At 39.2% G+C, this 20649-nt stretch overlaps 1 pseudogene; it reads right to left on the bottom strand.

Moving 5' to 3' along the window:
- Positions 1–810: 810 nt before the first annotated feature.
- LOC146915957 (uncharacterized) lies at positions 811–19059 on the bottom strand (annotated as a pseudogene).
- Positions 19060–20649: the final 1590 nt, after the last annotated feature.

Genomic DNA, 20649 nt, shown 5'->3' with positions numbered 1-20649 from the left:
TATTTTTCCCTTCCCAAGAAAAAATGAGATATCAAAGGTTAAAAAGGTTCAAACTTAATCAATGTTTGACACCCGAAAAACCAAGATAAAACAGCCGTTACCATACTTTTTCGGTGCACTGGCTGAGGATTCACCTTTTTCAAGAGTAATGATGCCTTCTCTGACAGCATCCTCTAGACGAGTTCCCATAGTAACCATATCGGAGAAGTTATTTGGTGCAGAGACTATCATTCTTTCCATATATTCCTTCTTTAAAGTTTTCAGGAATGTCTATGTCAGTTCTTCCTCATCAAGCCGAGGAGAAATACGGGCGGCTGCCCCTCTCCATCTCTGAGCATATTCACGGAAAGTTTATTCTGTCTTCTGAGACAAAGACTTAAGAGAATCCCTATTCGGCTTCAAACGGGTGTTAAACTCATAATGATTTTCAAAAGCAGCAGCGAGTTCCTCAAAACTATGGATATTGTCTTTGCTCAAACCAGTGTACCAGTCTGCCGCATCTTCCGTTAGACTATCCTGGAAGCAGTGGATCATCAGTGCATCATTATCTGCGTAGTTGGCCATCTTCTGGACGTACCGAATGACGTGGCTATGTGGACAAGAAGATCCATTGTATTTGTCAAAATCTGGCACTTTGAACTTCTTAGGAATCTCAAACTGGGATACCAGGCACAGATCACGAGCCTTAGCAGAAACACCATTCCCACGGCTAGCTTTGACCTCACGGAGTTCTCCAGCTAGCTCTTTTAATTGTTCTCTCATAGCCTCCACTATTGGGTCCTGTCCACGCGGGGTGTCAACATCGATCACCTACCGCACAGTGTGTACAACAGGATCGGTAACAACAGCAGTCACTTGGGGCATAGAGGTAGTTGTAGAAGCAAAAGTTGTTGCAGGAATCTGTCCTGGATTGGCAACACCAGAGATACCGGCTGCAGTGTTGGGAGCATAGAAAGCTGAGAGTCCATAGGGACGCCCATTGGGCATAACAAACCGAGCATCCGAAGCCACTATGGATAACGGGATGGATGGAATCGTTTCAGTAGTAGCCGGAACAGAGGTGGCCGATTGTTCTTGTGCAGCCAGCAAGGCAGACATGGTGTCATGAGCCTTAGCCAAGTCTTCTTTCATAGCAGCCAATTCGGCGCGGAGCTGAGCATTTTCTTCTTCGAAATTAGCCATGTGTCTCCTTTTATATAATCTGGTTTGATGAGTTCTGGTTGGTTGGTAAACCTTACAAGCACGAGCCACCTTTCAGATTGCCGCAGGAGAACCAGGACGTGATGAGCACAAGGGAAGTTTTATGTTTTTTGGTGACCAATGTATGATGCATATGATGCATGATATGTACAGATGCATATGCAAAAAGACTCTTTTTGTGTTATCGAAGGGTTTTTTAGACAAATTAGGACTTTTGTAAACATTACTACACAACAATTACCATAAATGGGAAACAAACAACCATCATATAGTTTTACAGGACGATTCCCTTTGAAATGCCAAGCCAAGGGATAGATTTTAAAATGTAAACACATAAACAACAACTGGAAACACCGACAAGAAAACAAGAATCCTCAAGCATAGGAAGTAGACATATCTCATGGCGGGGTAAGGCATGCCAATCTTTCCGACCTGGTTTATTACCCATTGAGTATAGGCCTCATGAGCAATGCCGGATCTCACACCCATATGCTTCACATCTTTCTTTCGAATCTTGGACCAAGCCTCTATGAAATCTTCTCCTATTCATGTATGAGCATTGGAGTAATGGAAGAAATAAGGAGATGTAGCAAGATAGATGGGCTTCTCTTTCATCGGGAAACCAAATTGTCGTAATGCAAGCTCCGGGTTATAGTTGATTCCACCCCAGGTACCAAGAAGAGGTACATTAAGAAACTTTCCACCACCGAAGATAATTTCTTTGACCCTAGCGGCGGGAGTGAGCCAAACTACTTCGTTATGGGTGAGAGCCATAATCCGCTGTGAAATAGTCCAATTCTCTGGATTATCATGCAAAGACTTCGGAAGGTGCGAAATAAACCACCTGTATAGGAGAGGTACACAGCAAAGAATATATCCACGACCCTTGCCATATCGATCGTGAATAGCATGGTATGTGTCGGCCAGCAAAGTAGGAACCGGATTCTTGGAGCGGAAGATCATAATAGCATTCATATCCACGAAGTTGTCAAGATTTGGAAAAAGGATAAGCCCATAGATGAGTAGTGCAAGAATAGCCTCGAGAGCGTCCTGACAAGTAGTTTTGAGATTGGCTTTCTCAAGTAGATATTTCGAAGTGAACCGTCGGATGTGAGCCTTAGTGACAAGATTCTTGGAGACATCAGAGGTCTTGAGATAGAGATCACGGACAATAACCAAAGGAGTAGGAGGATGCTCAAGACCCGTGAAAGGTGTCCCTTCGGCTATGGGTAAACCTGTCAAGGAAGAATAAGCCTCAAGAGTAGGTACCAACTGAAAGCAGGAAAAGTGAAGCACCGATACTCCCGATCATAGAATTGCACTAGAGTGTGCACACGCTTCTCTTCCACATTAGTCCGGAGAAGAGTAAGTCTCCATAACGGTGTCGGAAACCGGTTGGATCCTTGATCTTGAGTGCCAAATCTCTCAAGCTAGCCAAATCAACCTTCATGAACTTGTAGGACTTATTCTTCCCCATTCCTACAATGTTTATAAATTCAATTTGTCTAAGCCCTTCGATAAATGCATGGAAAAAAGTTTATGCATGTATGCATGTATGCATGATCACATTCAATTACGGAGAGAACATGGTGGGTTAAGATTTAAAGTCAAGGAGTCATGGGTGGACACGGTATCCGGTGATACTAGGGTTTTGGGTAATAGTAACCGGGTTCTAAAAAGGTTCCCAAGTCGCAACCTCTCCCACGCATATCATGGTGCCACGAGACAAACACTCGGTCCATGATTATTCGCGAGAAGGTCTAACTTGAGTGTAGTATCGTGTGACGACTAAAATTCGAGGCAACACTTGGTTTAGCCACCGCACTACATCTTAGAAAAGGCCATGGATGGGTTTGGTTATCTACGGTCTATAGCGTCATCGAACAATTGGAAGTAAAGTGCCTAAATGCGACAAACACGCGCCGACAACATCACCCCCAAGATGCCTCAGCTATGTGGAATTGATCGCATAACCCAATACACGAGGCAACCCTCGGATTGAATCGTCGATTATATCCCCCCTAATCCTAAGTTCACTCAGCCCGGGTGTAGGACTTTAATATTCTCACCCCCACACGTTTGCAAAAAATTTAAACAAGTAAGCAAGTATAGCAAGAAATAAGTAAAGCGTAAGCGTAAGAAATAAAGAGGCGTAACTCTCAAATCTCCCCAGTGAAGTCGTCAGCTGTTTTATCTTGGTTTTTCGGGTGTCAAATATTGATTAAGTTTGAACCTTTTTAACCTTTGATATCTCATTTTTTCTTGGGAAGGGAAAAATAAGAAAAACCCTTGAGAAACAAGGTTCGGGAGTTGTTTTCGTTATAGGAAGGTGTTAGGCACCTATAACGACTATAGTATTCTATAGGAACCGTCTTTACTTTCTACACACGCGCTTTATTTTTAAATGCTACTTGAAAATGTTATTTACACCTAAGGGTTTGCTAGGTTAAGAATTGGAGGGAGAAGAATGTGTTTGGATTTTTGTTTTATTGGACTTGGAGAAGTTTTGACTTCTTGCCTAAGTACCCTTTTAAGGGATCAAACTCCATGTAGTTCTCTTCCAAAAAGATGTTTTTGTTTTTGTTGGTTGATTTTATGTTTGAAAATGGAATTTTGAAGAATTGAGATGAGAGGCCTCAAGGGCATGAGATTTAGAAAAACGTGAGGTTGAATTAGTGATTTTGAAAAAAATGTCCAAGTATAGTTAAGATTCATTGAGGTTTTTCTTAAGAAAGTAAAAAGAAAATAGGGGAGTTTTGACTCCCATTTATTATGAAAAAGTTTTCAAGTGAAGTTATTCACGTTTATTTGGAAAATGGATTTTTCTAAGTTTCAAGATTCCTAAACATACATCTAAAGCATACAAACCCTAAACATACATCTAAAGCATGCATACCCTAAACATACATCTAAAGTATCCATGTGAGGTGTGTGCTTGTGTCGGTGAGTGTCGGTGTACATGTTTAGAGTCCATTGTCCGTTACATCGGGTCCTAGTTTACATTCTACATCTTGCAAGAAAGTAAATTGCATGAAATAAAATACAAAAAAACCTAGGTTATACATGCTAAGTCTTTTGCAAGAAAATAAAGCTATAGAAATGAGGTGAGATGAGGAATGCTTATGAATGAATGAAACATGAAATGAAAGGGTTAGTAGCATAAGGCATAATAGAAATAAAAGCAAGTAAAATTACCATAACAAAAGTAAGAAAGTTACCACAAAAACACACAGCAAAATAATGCAAAATATAGCTAAAATCACACCACAAAATGCAAAAGTCACATGACTTATGATTCTCACAATTCAACACATTTTCAAGACATGAATTCAGGTTTTATGATGAGAACCAAAGTAACATGATAGACTTTTCATTTTAAAGTGAATTTAGACATATTTACACCATTTATTCACAAACAAAAACTTGCAAAGCAAGCGACTAAGCATCATACACACACATATAGTAAAAACATATTCAAACAGTGGCAAATCTTCACAAAATCATATATCATGAATTGGAATTGAAATCAAGCAATTTTCACAAGTTTTTTTAACATGAAATTCAAGAAATAAAACAAGAAAACATCACAATATTTTTTAACAATTTTCAGATAAAAACTAACACAAAAAAGATCATAAAAAAAAATAGGAATATACACAAATTTTTATAGAATTTTCCAAAGCATTTTTGAACATAATAGAGGTGTGAAAATCAAAAGTCAGTGTGCAGGTAGCAAAAAACAAGTAAAACACAAGACCTGCTGAAAAGGAGGCCCAAGCCCAAGGTCTTGATGGATCAGGATCATCCAAACGCCTCAGAGGCGTTGGATTGATCTGATCTCATCAAAACCCTAGATCCAAGTGTTGGAAATACGTAGCGCATGGTAAGCAGGTTCAGGTGCACAAAAACTTCACATCATAAGCATACACGTGGCGAACCACCGATCTAATGGTTGAGATCTTGAAAAGTGAAACGAACCGGACCGGCATGGTTTAAGCAAACCGAGCGGTTCAAAACTGTTTATAAAAAGAAGAAAGGACCGGTTCGCCTCACTTCTCACTCTCCTTTCTCTCTCTAGGTTTTTTGTAGAGAGAGAGAGATGTTCTGCAAAACTCTCCTCTCCTCCGGTCTTCTTCTCCGGTGAACTCAACGTCGCCGGTACGGTGGTTCGCCAAAGGCGCCGCCGTACCGGAGTGATTTTCAAAGCTTTTCTTACATCATTGAGTTCGCCTTTTCTTCCTCTTTATGATTTTGAAATTATTTTCTTGAAAAGAGGCTTAGATCGGAGTAGATCTACAACTAAACCTTTCGGTTTTAACGGTTTTCGAAGCTTTTTGTCAAAATCTTTGGATTGAAACCTCCTACTCTCGGATTTACACCGATTTAAGCTTAATCATGTGAAGAAGATGAAATTTAAAGCAGAGGAAGGAACGATGAGGATTTACCTCGGTGTGAATCGGAGAATCGAGCAAAAATGGAGGGAAAACTTTAAGTTGTCTTCTGGTGAGTTCTTTGATTCACAAACCGAAAATAAATCGGTGAATCTTCGTTTTCTGCTTCTTCTCTGCGATTGTACAACCGGTTCTTCTCACCTCGATCTCTCTTCTTCTCGTCTTCTCTGTGATTGTTCAAATTCGTCACTTCAGTGATGAATCTGAGCTTGAATTGCAGGGAGGAAGGTTCGGTGATGACGATTCCCCGTAGAATCTCTGAGAACTTTTGTGAATTCGTTGCAATTGGTTCTGAATTGAAATTCTGGAAAATTAGGGTTCACAGATGAAGATGAATCTTCATCATGTTCTTGGGAGAATTCAGTTTTGGATTGTAACTGAATGGAGAGAGAAAATATTTTATGTTTCTGTGGTTGTGATGTGTTGGCAGAGAATGAATGGAATTGTTACTGTGTAATCAGTGATTTGGCCTTTAAATAGCTGACATGTGTACCATTGGACCAATCAGGAGATGCCACCTGTGCTTGGACCTTAACAAACTCGGCCTTGGACTGATTTGGACTTAGGGACCTTTCTGCAAAATAGAAAAATTGAAGGACTAAACTGCAATTAAGAAAAAGGACTAAACTGCAATTTTAAAACCAAAAGGACTTAAATGCAATTTTTAAAACTAAAGGACTGAAATGAAAAAAGGACTAAAAGAAAAATAAAAGTAAAATTGGTTAAAATTGGTAACTTGAAATTAAAGTAAAGTGAAACAAAAATTAAAATCAACCAAAAGGACTAAAATGAACAAACTACTCTATGAGGTACTTTAAAATACATCTCTGCCAAAATTTTGTCAGGAAATTACCAAAATGCCCCTAGGGACTAAACTGATTAAAATGCAATTTTTGAAAATGGTTTTTTAACGAATGATTAAAGAAAGAAATTGTACAGACATGTTGAAAAGACTCAGAGGAAATGAGTTTAAATGCAGGAAAAGACCAAAATACCCTTTGGTATGATTTTTGCAAATAAACTTGAAATAAAATGCAGGAAAATATGCAATTGATCAGAGACAATATCAGATGACTTGTAATGCAAGAAAAGGATATTTTTGATTGTTTAAATGCAAGAGAAGGTTAACAAAAACACAATTGAAAGTTTTTCAAAACAAAGAAAGTAAAAATCAAGGTAAATACCAAATTGACAATTATCAGAGACAATGTACCAGAGATAGAAAAAGTTTTGAGATAGTATTTTTAGGTCCAAAATCAGGGTATGACAATGGCGAGTACTAGCTGTGGTGAGTTGTGACAGTCCAGAACTCCTAAAAATGGTATTTTAAGCCCAAAAACCTCAAACCAAGTGTCTCTAAGTATATTGGAACGTATTTGATCATAGAATACTTGTAAAACATTCATTTGGCAAGTATAAACATGCTTAGTATGCATAGCAAGAAAAAGGGGCAACTAACATCTTACATAACCCTAGACTTTTAATTGTTATCATATTAATCATACATGGCATAAACATAATCCCAAAGGGTGGGAAAACTATCTATGGAACTCACCTAACAATAATCTTGAAGCATCAACAAACTCCAAGCAAAAACCCTAGCTTTGCTTCACTTGCTTCCTTTGCCCAAACCGTTTCTATCATGATGCTTTTCTTGCAAACTAAGATACCTTGATCCATACCCATGAAGATATCATCACTTGAACCATCTTTAAGCTTACCACATACAACCCTAACTCTTGGCATCAAGATGAACTCCACTTCAAAGTTGTTTCTTGCTTAACTCTCCAATTCATGTAATAAAATCCACAAGAGTTCCAATACCACAAACATGAACCCTAGCTTATTGTTTCAATCCAAAACCCTAGATTTTCATTCACTTCTTCAAGAGGAGAAATAGAAGAAATTAAACATAATACAAACTTCCCTTAGCTTGGAAGATCATGAGGAACATAACTTAGAGGCTTGCCAAGTAAGAGAAGAAGTTTTGGAAAGGTTTGGTGTAGAGATGAGAGGAGAGGGCGTGAAAGAAGAGAAGAGAGGAGGAAGAGGAAATGTTTGCCAACAAGAGAGAGAAAGGATAAGGGAAAATGAGATATTTTCCATCCAAAAACATATAAATATCTATTTCCGTGAAATTACAATTATGCCCTTGCCTCAAGCGTGTTTAAAACGACTCCGATACTTTTCCCGTATAAAGCTGACATTTCGTAAAATAGTATCCATTAACTTACTTTTCATGAATTTAATTCCTCTGGCACGATCAACGGGTAATATACCGATACTGACAGGCGGGATATTACATTCTACCCCTTTAAAAAATTTCGTCCTCGAAATTTAGAGATCAACTACCAATCATCATGACAAAAACTTACCATCTATGGTCTGAGCCATACATATTCTATACATACATATTCATAGAGTTCGTCGTATCATGTCCTCATCTTATTTCTTAACCCACATGTAACTGAACATAGCCTTCTTGATCTTAATATAACTCAAACTTAGAGTTATCTTAGTATATCATGATTTGGAACTTACCTTGCTACACATAGACTTATTGTCTCAGACTCATATCTTACCCGCTTAACATAAACCATTCATAAAGGTATCTTATCAAAAACATGAACACTCAGGATTTGCCTTTTAACTGGAATCCTACCTGAAACCAGGTTTACCCTGCAGTGCTTAACATTAAAACATCTTTTCATGCATACATAATCTTATCGGGTAAACATACACTTCATACATCAATTTACTTACTGTTCCTTGAGACACATGCCTCTTACTTGCATTACTCATATAAACAAATCCACGAATCTCTTATCTCTTTTCAGAGCCTTAGGAAATCTTTCGATTTCATTGTAATCTCATTGCATCTTATCACACCCGTACTAAGGGGTAACTCATATTGCTTGACCTGAAGATGTGAAATTAACAATACCGTTCATCTGACAATTAATCACCAATGTTTTATCTTGGTTTTTCGGGTGTCAAACATTGATTACGTTTGAACCTTTTTAACCTTTGATATCTCATTTTTTCTTGGGAAGGGAAAAATAAGAAAAACCCTTGAGAATCGAGGTTCGGGAGTTGTTTTCGTTATGGGAAGGTGTTAGGCACCCACAACGACTATAGTATCCTATAGGAACCGTCTTTACTTTCTACGCGCGCGCTTTATTTTTAAATGCTATCTGAAAATGTTATTTACACCTAAGGGTCTACTAAGTGAAGAATTAGAGGGAGAAGAATGTGTTTGAATTTTTGTTTTATTGGACTTGAAGAAGTTTTGACTTCTTGCCTACATACCCTTTTAAGGGATCAAACTCCATGTAGTTCTCTTCCAAAAAATGTTTTTATTTTTTTGTTGGTTGATTTTAAGTTTGAAAATGGAATTTTGAAGAATAAGAGAGAGAGGCCTCAAGGGCATAAGATTTAGAAAATGTGAGGTGGAATTAGTTATTTCGCAAAAAAGGTCTAAGTATGATTAAAATTCATTAAGGTTTTTGTTTAAGAAAGCAAAGGGAAAATTCAATGGGATTTTGATCCCAAGGTTTCTTTGGAAAATTATTTGAGTGAAGTTGTTCATATTTTTTGGAAAAGAGAATTTTTCTAAGTATCGCGATTCCTAAGCATACATCTAAAGCATACATTCCCTAAACATACATCTAAAGTATCCATGTGATGTGTGTGCATGTGTCGGTGCTTGTGTCGGTGTACATCATTAGAGTCCATTGTCCTTTACATTGGCCTAGTTTACATGCTATGGTCTTGCAAGAAATTAAAAGCATAAAGAAAATTACAAAATCCCTAAGTTTTTTACATGCTAAGTCTTGGCATGAAAGTTAAAGTACAAGAAATGAAAGCTAAGAATATAAGATGGAGGATGAGATGTGTAACACCCACGTCGTGGCTTTCGATATCCCGCTAGGTGGATACGAAAGGTTCCCGACCTAAGGGGAACGGTTTAAGCCGCAAGGGACCCCCACGACAATAGTAGGAACCGAAACACATCGGAATGAGAGGGATCCGGAGGCCGTGTAGGTATGGGACTACATGGTTGAAGGAAGGCTTATAAGAATTGTTAGGTACTACCCATATCAACAAGATGCATCTTCTTTTCGGGAGCTCAATCCATAGGAACTCCACAGTTAAGCGTGCTTGGCTTGGAGTAGTACTAGGATGGGTGACCTACCGGGAAGTTTCCCGGTAAGCATGTGAGTGAGGACAAAGCATGCTGAAAAGACTCGTGTTGGTTTGTGGGGTTAGTCGGCAATCCTGTAAGCAGTCTGGGATGTTACACTTGGTATCAGAGCAGACCTCTCCCAGTACAGTGTGGTTCGGGGACGAACCAGGCGGAAGCTGGTGGGCATGTAACACCCACGTCGTGGCTTTCGATATCCCGCTAGGTGGATACGAAAGGTTCCCGACCTAAGGGGAACGGTTTAAGCCGCAAGGGACCCCCACGACAATAGTAGGAACCGAAACACATCGGAATGAGAGGGATCCGGAGGCCGTGTAGGTATGGGACTACATGGTTGAAGGAAGGCTTATAAGAATTGTTAGGTACTACCCATATCAACAAGATGCATCTTCTTTTCGGGAGCTCAATCCATAGGAACTCCACAGTTAAGCGTGCTTGGCTTGGAGTAGTACTAGGATGGGTGACCTACCGGGAAGTTTCTCGGTAAGCATGTGAGTGAGGACAAAGCATGCTGAAAAGACTCGTGTTGGTTTGTGGGGTTAGTCGGCAATCCTGTAAGCAGTCTGGGATGTTACAAGATGCTTATGGAATGCATGAAACAAGAAATAGAAGGTTAGTAGCACAAGACATAATAAGGCAAGAAAGTGCTAAACACAAGTGGTAAAATTAACAAGAATAAAGTGCCAAAATACACTAAAAAACTATCATAACCTCTCAATATGCATATGACCTATAATCCCCTCATCATAACACTTTTCAAAAGATTTTATTGTAGCCACAATGTGGAAATTATAGGAACATATTCAAGCCAAGAGTTATGATACATTCTTAGATACATTTGGCACTTTATTTTCACAAACAATTATTTCCATGACTTATAAAACAAGAAAACTAATACCACACATCACAAACAGTACCAACTACACTAAACTAAAGACAAACACATCACAACATTTATGCATCAAGTATCAATCATCATGAGACAAAATATTGGGATCAAATCATACAAAAACTTCACAAACATTGACAAAAGGGCACCAAAAATCACAAACAAATTCACCTATATTTTTATCCATTTTTTAACATGTCAAAATATTATGAGAGACAAGTCTTAAGTATCAAAAATAATTGCAAGAAAGTTCACAAGATTTTTTAGAAATTTTTAGCAAGATTTTTAACAAAAATGAAAATGAATTGAATTAACAAAGAACAAATTATTTCCTCATATCTTTGATCAATGCTTAACATGTAAACACATCAAGATTCATCAAAAATATCAAGAAAATCCTTGAACAAATTTTTTTAGGAATTTTAAAAGGCTTTTGGTATCACAGGGGTGTAATTATCAAGAAACAGTGTCAAAATAGTAAAAATATGAAGCAAAACGAAGTTAATGGCAAAATTAGGCCCAAGCCCAAGCACAGGTTGGATCTGGATCATCCAAAAGCCTCAGAGGCGTTGGATTGATCCGGATTCCCTAAAACCCTAGATCTAATGGTGGTAAAGCAATGGAGCATGGATATATAGTACACGCGCGCGCGTGGGATCAGAGAGGCAGATATATAAGGAAATTGTGAAGAAGAGGAGCTCATAACACACACACACGCCTCTATCTCTACAAATTTAGAGAGAGACGGTCTGCAACATCTTCTTCTCCGACGAACATTCAAGAAGACCGGTCGTCTTCTCCGGCGAAAAAAGGTGTCTCCGACGACCGTTTCCGGCGCCGGAGATTCAAAACTTCTCGGATTTCAAAAATTTTTACATCATTAAAAATCCTTTTCCGCGGAGATGACGAATTCGAACTTGAATTTTCAAGAACACAAACGCAATGTCCTAGATCTAAGCTCAAAGTTTCGAACCAAAATTCAATTTCAAAGAAACAAGGAGCAAGAAAACGGTATTACCTCTTGTTGAATTCGGAGAAGGAGAAAAACGAAGATGAAACTCCACAAGTTCCTTCGGATCCGAAAATAAATCGGAGAAGTCCTTCCTTTCTCTTCTCTGTTCGACCTTTCTTCTTCTTTTCACTTCTTGTTACGATTCGAAAATTGTTGTTGCAGTGTTGTTGATGCACGAATCGTTTCACGGATTTTGCTACTGTGATTTGGTTTTGTGTTTTGTTTGATGAATTTCTGGAAATTTTGAGGATGAATGAGATTACGGTGATGATTTGGATCAGTTACAGTGATGAATTTCTGGAAATTTGTTGGATTAGGGTTTGGTGATGATGAATATTGATGATGAAAATTCCAGAATTTTGTTGAATGTTCTTGAGGGTTTGTTACTGGTTTTCGGTTTTGATCTGTGAATGGAGGAGAGAGAATGAAAATTCTGTTTGTGATGATTTGGCAGAATGGATGTGTAATCTGACTCAATGATGAGTTGGCTTGCTTTTATAGGTGCCATGCAGTGATTCTGAACCAATGAGAAAGTGCCATGTGGACCTGGACCTGTAACTAACTTCTGGACAGATTTGCAATTAACAAAAAAAAAAAAGGACTAAACTGCAATTAACCAAAAAGGACTAAAAAATGAAAAATTAATAAAATTGGTTAAAAAATGTAATTTTGAAAATAACGTAAAGTGAAACAGAAATAAAATCAACAAAAGGACTAAAATGAACCAACTACTAAATGAGGTACTTTAAAGTAACCTCTTTCTGTCAAAATTTTATGTGAAATGACCAAGATGCCCCTAGGGACTAAATTAACTCAAAATGACTGAAATGCAATTTTTTGAAATGGATTTCATCATGGACTTAAAGCAAAGATTTATACAAACTAATTGAAAGGACTCAGAGAAAATTTTCAAAGATTAAAAGGAATTTTAACACAGGAAATGACTAAAATGGCCCTAGGGGCTAAACTGACTCAAAATGACTCAAATGCAATTTTTGAAATGGATTTTAACATGGAATTGAAACAAGGACTTATACAAACCAATTGAAAAGGCTCAGAGACAATTTTCAGGGACTAAAATGAGTTTGAACACAGGAAATGACTAAAATGCCCTTTTTTATGAATTTTTCCAAATATCCTTGAAATAAAATGCAGAGAAACATGCAATTGATCAGAGACAATTCCAAATGTCTTGATATGTAAGAGAAACCTTTTGGATGGCTTTAAATGCAAGAAAACATAGACAAATACACAGTTGAAAAGATTTTTAAAGCAGCATTGGAAGATAAGGCAGGGTAAAATATCAGTGTCAAATAATAGCAAATTGGCAATCTTTTAAAGGTCTAAGACCATATCAGAGATGAAAAACATTTTGAGCAAGTATTTTTAGGTCCAAAATTAGGGTATGACAGCTGCCCCTATTTAAGTTTCTTTGTCCGGAGGGTCAAAAGACGAAGTCTTTGATTTGACGGGACGAAGATACTTAAATATTAACATTTGCACTGTTTTTGGACATAAAAATACACTCTCACACTTTCAAAGACATGAATGCCATGCAACATTTTGATTATGAATACAAGACAAACAACTGGAGCCTACAGAGCATATCATATCACTCGGGATCTAAGTAGACATTAACGGAGTAGACAAACTTGGGGACAAAAGGTAGGTACAAGCTGTTCTTTGGAGCGAACTAGCCACTTGACCAAGGAATGCAAACAAAAGATGGGTACAAGCTGTTCTTTGGATCGAACTTGCTACTTGATCGGATAGAAGTACAAGACAGGTACAAGCTGTTCTTTGGATCGAACTTGTCACCTGACCGGAGACATAGACATATAGGCAGATACAAGCTGTTCTTTGGATCGAACTTGCTACTTGATCAATAACACAAACAGATAGACAGGTACAAGTTGTTCTTTGGATCGAACTTGCTACTTGATCAATAACACAAACAGATAGACAGGTACAAGCTGTTCTTTGGATCGAACTTGCTACTTGACCAGGAAACATAGACCTATAGGCAGATGCAAGCTGTTCTTTGGATCGAATTTGCTGCTTGATCAATATCATATCATGCAGGCAGGTACAAACTGTTCTTTGGATCGAACTTGCCGTTTGACCAATAACAAACATAAGCCAGGTACAAACTGTTCTTTGGATCGAACTTGTCGTTTGACCGGGATCATAGGCATATAAGCAGGTACAAGCTGTTCTTTGGATCGAACTAGCCACTTGACCAAGATACATTGGAGGTTTAATTCAACAAGATACAAATTGGGGGTAAATTGACATTGACTTGATTTGAAGATAGACATGACCATTATCGTTGGCCCAAGATCAAATTGATAGTGGATTAACATTGACGGAGACGTTGAATTGAATTGAAAGTTGACATTGAAAGAGATATTGAAAGTTGAAAATAATCAGAGACACAAACATAGACATAGACATGGAATTGAATTGAGAGTTTAACAGAGACATAGACATAGGTACAGACACAGACATTGAATTGAGAGTTGAACCTGAATTGAATTGGAAGTTGAGATTGGGAATGCAACATGTATATATGGTATAACAACATTATCAAATGTATGAGCATATAGAATGCATGATTATGCATGTATGAATGGTTGAAATGTATGATTGGTTTTCAATTTGGCAAGAAAATTTCACAGAGGCAGACAGAACATTGGAAGATTGGGCACGTGGTGGCTGGTACTATCACATATACACATAGAAATCCTCTTTGGAGAGACCGTCGTTGAGAGACGTATCGAAACCATGGCTGAGGGCAATATATCACATTACGTATTCAAAACTTGTAGAAGAGGGAGCCTTGGAAAATTCTTTGATACGGGTCGCCATTGCTAGGCGTGTCAGTGCTGGGTAAACATTGGATGTTCGCATCTGTGGTCAATGCTTTTCATATCATTTTTCATTCTTTCATTCTTTATTTTTTCAATTCCATTTTTGCCTGAACCGCCCTTTCGGGTTTTCGATCCACCGGGAATAAATTCTTTTCATTTCCCCATTTTTGCCTGAATTGCCTTCATAGGTTGTCAATCAGCGGGGTGCTCATTTTTGCCTAAGTCGCCCTTTCGGGTTTTTGACTTAGCGAGCTTTTCATTTGCATTTTTCATTTTTCATTTTCATTTTTCATTCTGTTTTTTCATTCTTGCCATTGACCACAGATCATCCTGGGGAACAACCTGCACATAACATGTATTGAAATAGACATCGATAGACATTTATTTATGCATGTTTCACTGGAATGCATCCTATTGCTCGGGTTTGCTCTCAAAATAGACAGAAAAAGGTTTTTCAATTTTCAAAGATGTTTGTTTCAGACATTGGCATTATCAAATAGAAAGAAAATATTTTGTATATAACATTGAAAATAGAAAGAAAACAAAAGCACATGCTCAAATTGATGTAGAAGAGTGAAAGTCAGCCAAAAGCATAACTCCACGGATTTACAAAGCTTGGAAAATGGTAATTTTATTGGTTGGTGATACATTGAGTACGATGACCACTACATTTCATAGAAATTTTGAATTCACAAGTACAGAAGCTGCTGATGAAGACGATCATTGACAGTTGCAAATGCCCCCAAGGGGGTGATGGTGATTTGCCAGATATAGTTACTTGTCTTTCATTATCAATCTCATTTTTGCATGAACCGCCCTTTCGGGTTTTCGGCTCATCGAGACGTTCATTTTTGCCTGAGTTGCGTACAATCTCAGCGAGCTTTTTCATATTCATTTTTTTTGTCCCTAACTTTTGCCTGGATCGCCCTTTCGGGTTTTCGATCCACCGGGAGGCGCATTTTTGCCTAGGCCGCCCTTTCGGGTTTTCGACCTACCACGTTGTTCTTTTCATTTTTAGACAAAGTATTTCTTGACTATATCAGCATTAACAGGATTTGGGAGTTCAACACCATCCATGTGTGTAAGAATCAAAGCACCACCAGAGAAGGCCTTCTTGACAACATAAGGACCTTCGTAGTTAGGTGTCCACTTGTCCCTTGGGTCGGGTTGTTGGCTTATCCTCCTTTTCAATACAAGTTCGCCTTCCTTGAATTCTCGAGGACGAACTTTCTTGTCAAAAGCATTCTTCATTCGCACTTGATACAACTGTCCATGAGCCATAGCATCCATACGTTTCTCTTCAATCAAATTCAACTGATCATACCGACTTTGACACCATTCAGCCTCAGTTAACTTTGCTTCCATGATCACACGAAGAGATGGAATCTCCACCTCCAGAGGGAGAACTGCTTCCATGCCGTACACAAGAGAAAATGGAGTTGCCCCGGTTGAACTGTGCACTGTAGTACGGTAACTATGCGGGGCAAAAGGTGGCATCTCATGCCAGTCTTTATAAGTAGTGACCATCTTCTGAACAATCTTCTTGATGTTCTTGTTAGCGGCCTCAACTGCACCGTTCATTTGAGGTCTGTAAGGAGAAGAGTTGTGATGTTTAATCTTGAATTCTTCACATAAAGCTTGCATCATGTTATTGTTCAGATTGGAGCCATTGTCAGTGATGATCTTGTTGGGAACACCATATCGACAGATGATGTTATTCTTGATAAACTTGACAACCACTTGCTTGGTCACATTTGCATATGAAGCATCTTCAACCCATTTGGTGAAGTAGTCAATTGCTACTAGAATGAAACGATGTCCATTAGAAGCTTTTGGTTCAATTCATCCGATCATGTCGATGCCCCACATAGAGAAAGGCCATGGGGAAGAGATAACATTGAGTGAATGTGGAGGCACATGAATCTTGTCGGCATAGATTTGACATTTGTGGCATCTCTTGGCATGTTTGTAGCAGTCACGCTCCATAGTCATCCAGTAATAGCCAGCTCTTAACAGCTTTCTTGACATAATATGGCCCGTAGCATGGGTCCCAAAAGTACCGTCATGTACATCATGCATCAATTTCTCAACTTCTTGTTCATCAACACATCTCAACAAAACCATCTCATAGTTCCTCTTGTATAGGATTTCTCCGTCCAGAAGGAATTTACTAGCCAGTCTTCTCAACATTTTCTTGTCTTTGTTAGAAGAACCAAGCGGATATTCATGATTCTGCAAGAACTATTTGATGTCATAATACCAAGGTTTTCCATCATTCACATCTTCATCAGCCTGACTATGCACTTTTTCAATAGTAAACACATGAGCGGGTCTATCAAGACGCTGCACTTTGATTATGGGCACATCGTTCCAGTGATTCACATGAAACATGGAAGACAAAGTAGCAAGGGCATCAACCATCTGATTTTCATCCCGAGGGATGTGGTGCAGCTCAACCTTTGTAAAATATGTCAACAGCCGTCTTGCATAGTCACGGTAAGGAATCAGCTTCTCGTGATGAGTTTCCCATTCACCTTTTATTTGATTAATGACAAGTGCGGAATCCCCGTAGATGTCAAGACGCTTGATCCTCAGGTCAATTGCTTCTTCAATGCCCAAGATGCATGCTTCATATTCAGCCATGTTATTTGTGCATTCAAAAGTTATTCGAGCAGTAAAAGGAATGTGGTGCCCCTGCGGAGTTACAACAACGGCCCCAACCCCTTTACCATAAGCATTGACAGCACCATCAAATACCAACCCCCGTTTGCTATTGGGATCTGGCCCTTCATCAATCAGTGGTTCCTCACAGTCCTTTGCTTTCAGATACATAATCTCTTCATCCGGGAATTCAAACTCAATTGGCTGGCAATCATCAAGAGGTTGATAAGCAAGATGCTCATCAAGGATAATTCCTTTGATCGCCTTTTGAGCTTTATACACAATATCATATTCAGACAACCACATTTGCCAACGTGCAATCTTTCCGGTGACGGCAGGCTTTTCAAAGATGTATTTGATTGGATCCATTCGGGATATCAACCAAGTTGTATGATTCACCATATAATGACGCAGGCGTTTGGCAGCCCAAGCTAAAGCACAACAAGTCTTTCCAAGCATTGTATACCGAGTTTCACAGTCAGTGAACTTTTTGCTTAGATAGTAGATATCATGTTCTTTCTTCCCAATCTCGTCTTGTTGACCGAGAACACATCCCTTGGATTCATTCAATACTGACAAATACATAATCAAAGGCCTTCCTTCCACTGGCGGGACGAGGATAGGAGGTTCTAACAGGTACTCTTTAATGCTATCAAAAGCTTCCTGGCATTCATCATTCCATACCACAGGCTGATTCTTCCTAAGCAATTTGAAAATTGGTCCACAAGTAGTGGTCATGTGAGATATGAATCTAGATATGTAATTCAAATGTCCGAGGAAACCTCTGACCTGCTTTTCAGTTTGAGGAGCCGACATCTCTCTGATGGCCCGGACTTTGTCAGGATCCACTTCGATGCCTTTTTGGCAGACAATGAAGCCTAGCAGCTTTCCAGATCTTACACCAAATGTACATTTGTTGGGATTCAACCGCAGTTTGTACTTTCTCAATCTTTCAAACATCTTTTTCAAGTATACAACATGCTGCTCTTCATCACTTGCTTTCACAATCATGTCATCAACATATACTTCAATTTCCTTGTGAATCATATCATGAAACAGAGTGGTCATACCCCTTTGATAGGTAGCACCAGCATTTATCAAGCCGAAAGGCATCACTTTATAACAGAACGTTCCCCATGGAGTGATGAAGGACGTCTTTTCTCTATCTTCAGGAGACATCCGTATCTGGTTATAGCCAGAGAAACCGTCCATAAAGGAGAACACTGTAGACTGAGCAGTACCGTCAACGAGCACATCAATATGAGGTAATGGGAAGTTGTCTTTTGGACTGGCTTTATTCAAGTCTCTGTAATCAACACACATCTGAACTTTCTCATCTTTCTTTGGCACTGGGACAATGTTGGCAATCCACTCAGGGTATTCAGCCGTCATGAGGAAACCTGCGTCAATCTGCTTTTGCACCTCAGCCTTAATCTTAAGAGCCATATCTGGACGAGACCTTCTCAATTTCTGCTTGACAGGAGGGTATTCAGGTTTTGTTGGTATCCGATGTTCCACAATCTTAGGATCTAGACCCGGCATATCTTCATAGGACCATGCAAAGACATTTGGATAATCACGGAGAAGCTGAATAATCTTCTTTTTTACTTCTGGCTCAAGTGCAGCACCAATTTTGATTTCCCGCTTGTTTTCTTCGGTACTCAGGTTGACAAGCTCAATCTCTTCCTGGTGAGGCTGAATGGCTCTTCTTTCTTGCTCAAGCAGGCGAGTGATCTCATACGGTATCTCTTCATTACCTTCCTCATCTTCAGCTTCACATACAGGGAATTCAAAATTTGGAGGAAACGTAGGGTCACCGTGCTCAACGGGTTTATTATGGTTCAATCTGCATAATATGATTGGGATGATTTTAGAAAAGTTTTTTCAAGCAGATTTTTGAAATTAATAAGAAAATAAAGACGTTTTGGTTTTTCTGGCATTACCATTATTTCCAAGAAAAAGGCACTAAACAGTAAAAAACAAAGAGTCGTAAAAAAAACGACAATTTTTATTAATAACGGCAATGCCGAAACAAACATGCCCTTACAAAGACATCACTTTCGCCTTGGGCAGAGCGAAAGGATTGCTATTTTGAAAACAAAAAACATGAGCAACAAGACACATTACATGGAAGCATGCATGACTAAAGGAATATCAATGGCCTCCCAATTTCTCACAGTGCCTCCTGGTACAACAAACACAGGCACATAACTACTCTCAGCAACATCTTCAGAAATAGCATTGATAAACCCAGCACTGTAGAAAGTTCTTGTTGAAACGCCTGAGGTTGGGGAGAACCCAAGGCCCTCTTTGCGCTTATTCTCCAGAATCTGTATCACTTTGCCCCAGCCAGCAGCTTGCCCTTCTTGAACAGCCTTCTGGGCGTCTTTCAATAAGGCCATAGTAGCACTAGCTCTTCGAGGCTCCGCACCTTCAATAGTCAGACCCTGACATGACGTCCCTTCAGCGGACCCTGCTTCAACACAAGAGAAAGATGACACTTGGCTAACCAGATACGCTTCTTCACCATGTACAGTGACAAGCTTACCATTCCTCACAAACTTGAGCTTTTGATGCAGAGTGGAAGTTACTGCCCCAGCGTCATGGATCCACGGCCTTCCGAAGAGACAACTGTAAGAGGCATTGATGTCCATAACCTGGAAAGTGACTTGGAACGTTTCCGGACCAATGGTGATTGGCAGATCTACCTCTCCAAGGACATCCTTACGAGATCCGTCAAAAGCCTTAACCAAATAGCTGCTTCCCCTTAGAGAAATTCCATGATGACTCAACTGTCTCAGTGTAGATTCGGGCATTACATTTAAGGATGATCCAGTGTCCACCAACACATTGGATAGCATGTCAGACTTACAGTGCACCGAGATATGCAAAGCTAAATTGTGGTATTTCCCTGCTTCGGGGAGTTCATCATCACCAAACCACAAGTTATTACAAGCGGTAATGTTACTCATGATTCCATTGAATTGATCCACGAAGACTTCATGATCAACATAGGCTTGTTCCAGTACTTTCATCAACACTTTCCTGTGAGCTTCCAAGCTCAGGAGCAAAGACAAGATGGATATTTTTGATGGAGTTTGTAGCAGTTGGTCTACAATCTTATAATCGTTCCTTTTGATGAGCCTCAAAATCTCGTCCAGATTGGACTCTTCAATAGACTGGCCCGATGGACTGGCATTCTTGTCAACAGGAAGAGCAACTGGTGGAGTTACTATGGCAGCAGGTGTAGTAACCTTTTTCTGGAACAAGGGTGGACGGACCCTTCCACTTCTCAGAGTTGTAGTTTCTTCAGCAATGTTACTAACCGAAGCTGGGGATACCAAATGCACTTCTACCTCATT

This window comes from Medicago sativa, chromosome 6 (assembly GCF_051527215.1).
Source record: "Medicago sativa cultivar Bolivia chromosome 6, Bolivia_mono, whole genome shotgun sequence".
Taxonomy (NCBI): Eukaryota; Viridiplantae; Streptophyta; class Magnoliopsida; order Fabales; family Fabaceae; genus Medicago; species Medicago sativa.
This window is presented reverse-complemented; position numbering and strand designations above follow the sequence as displayed.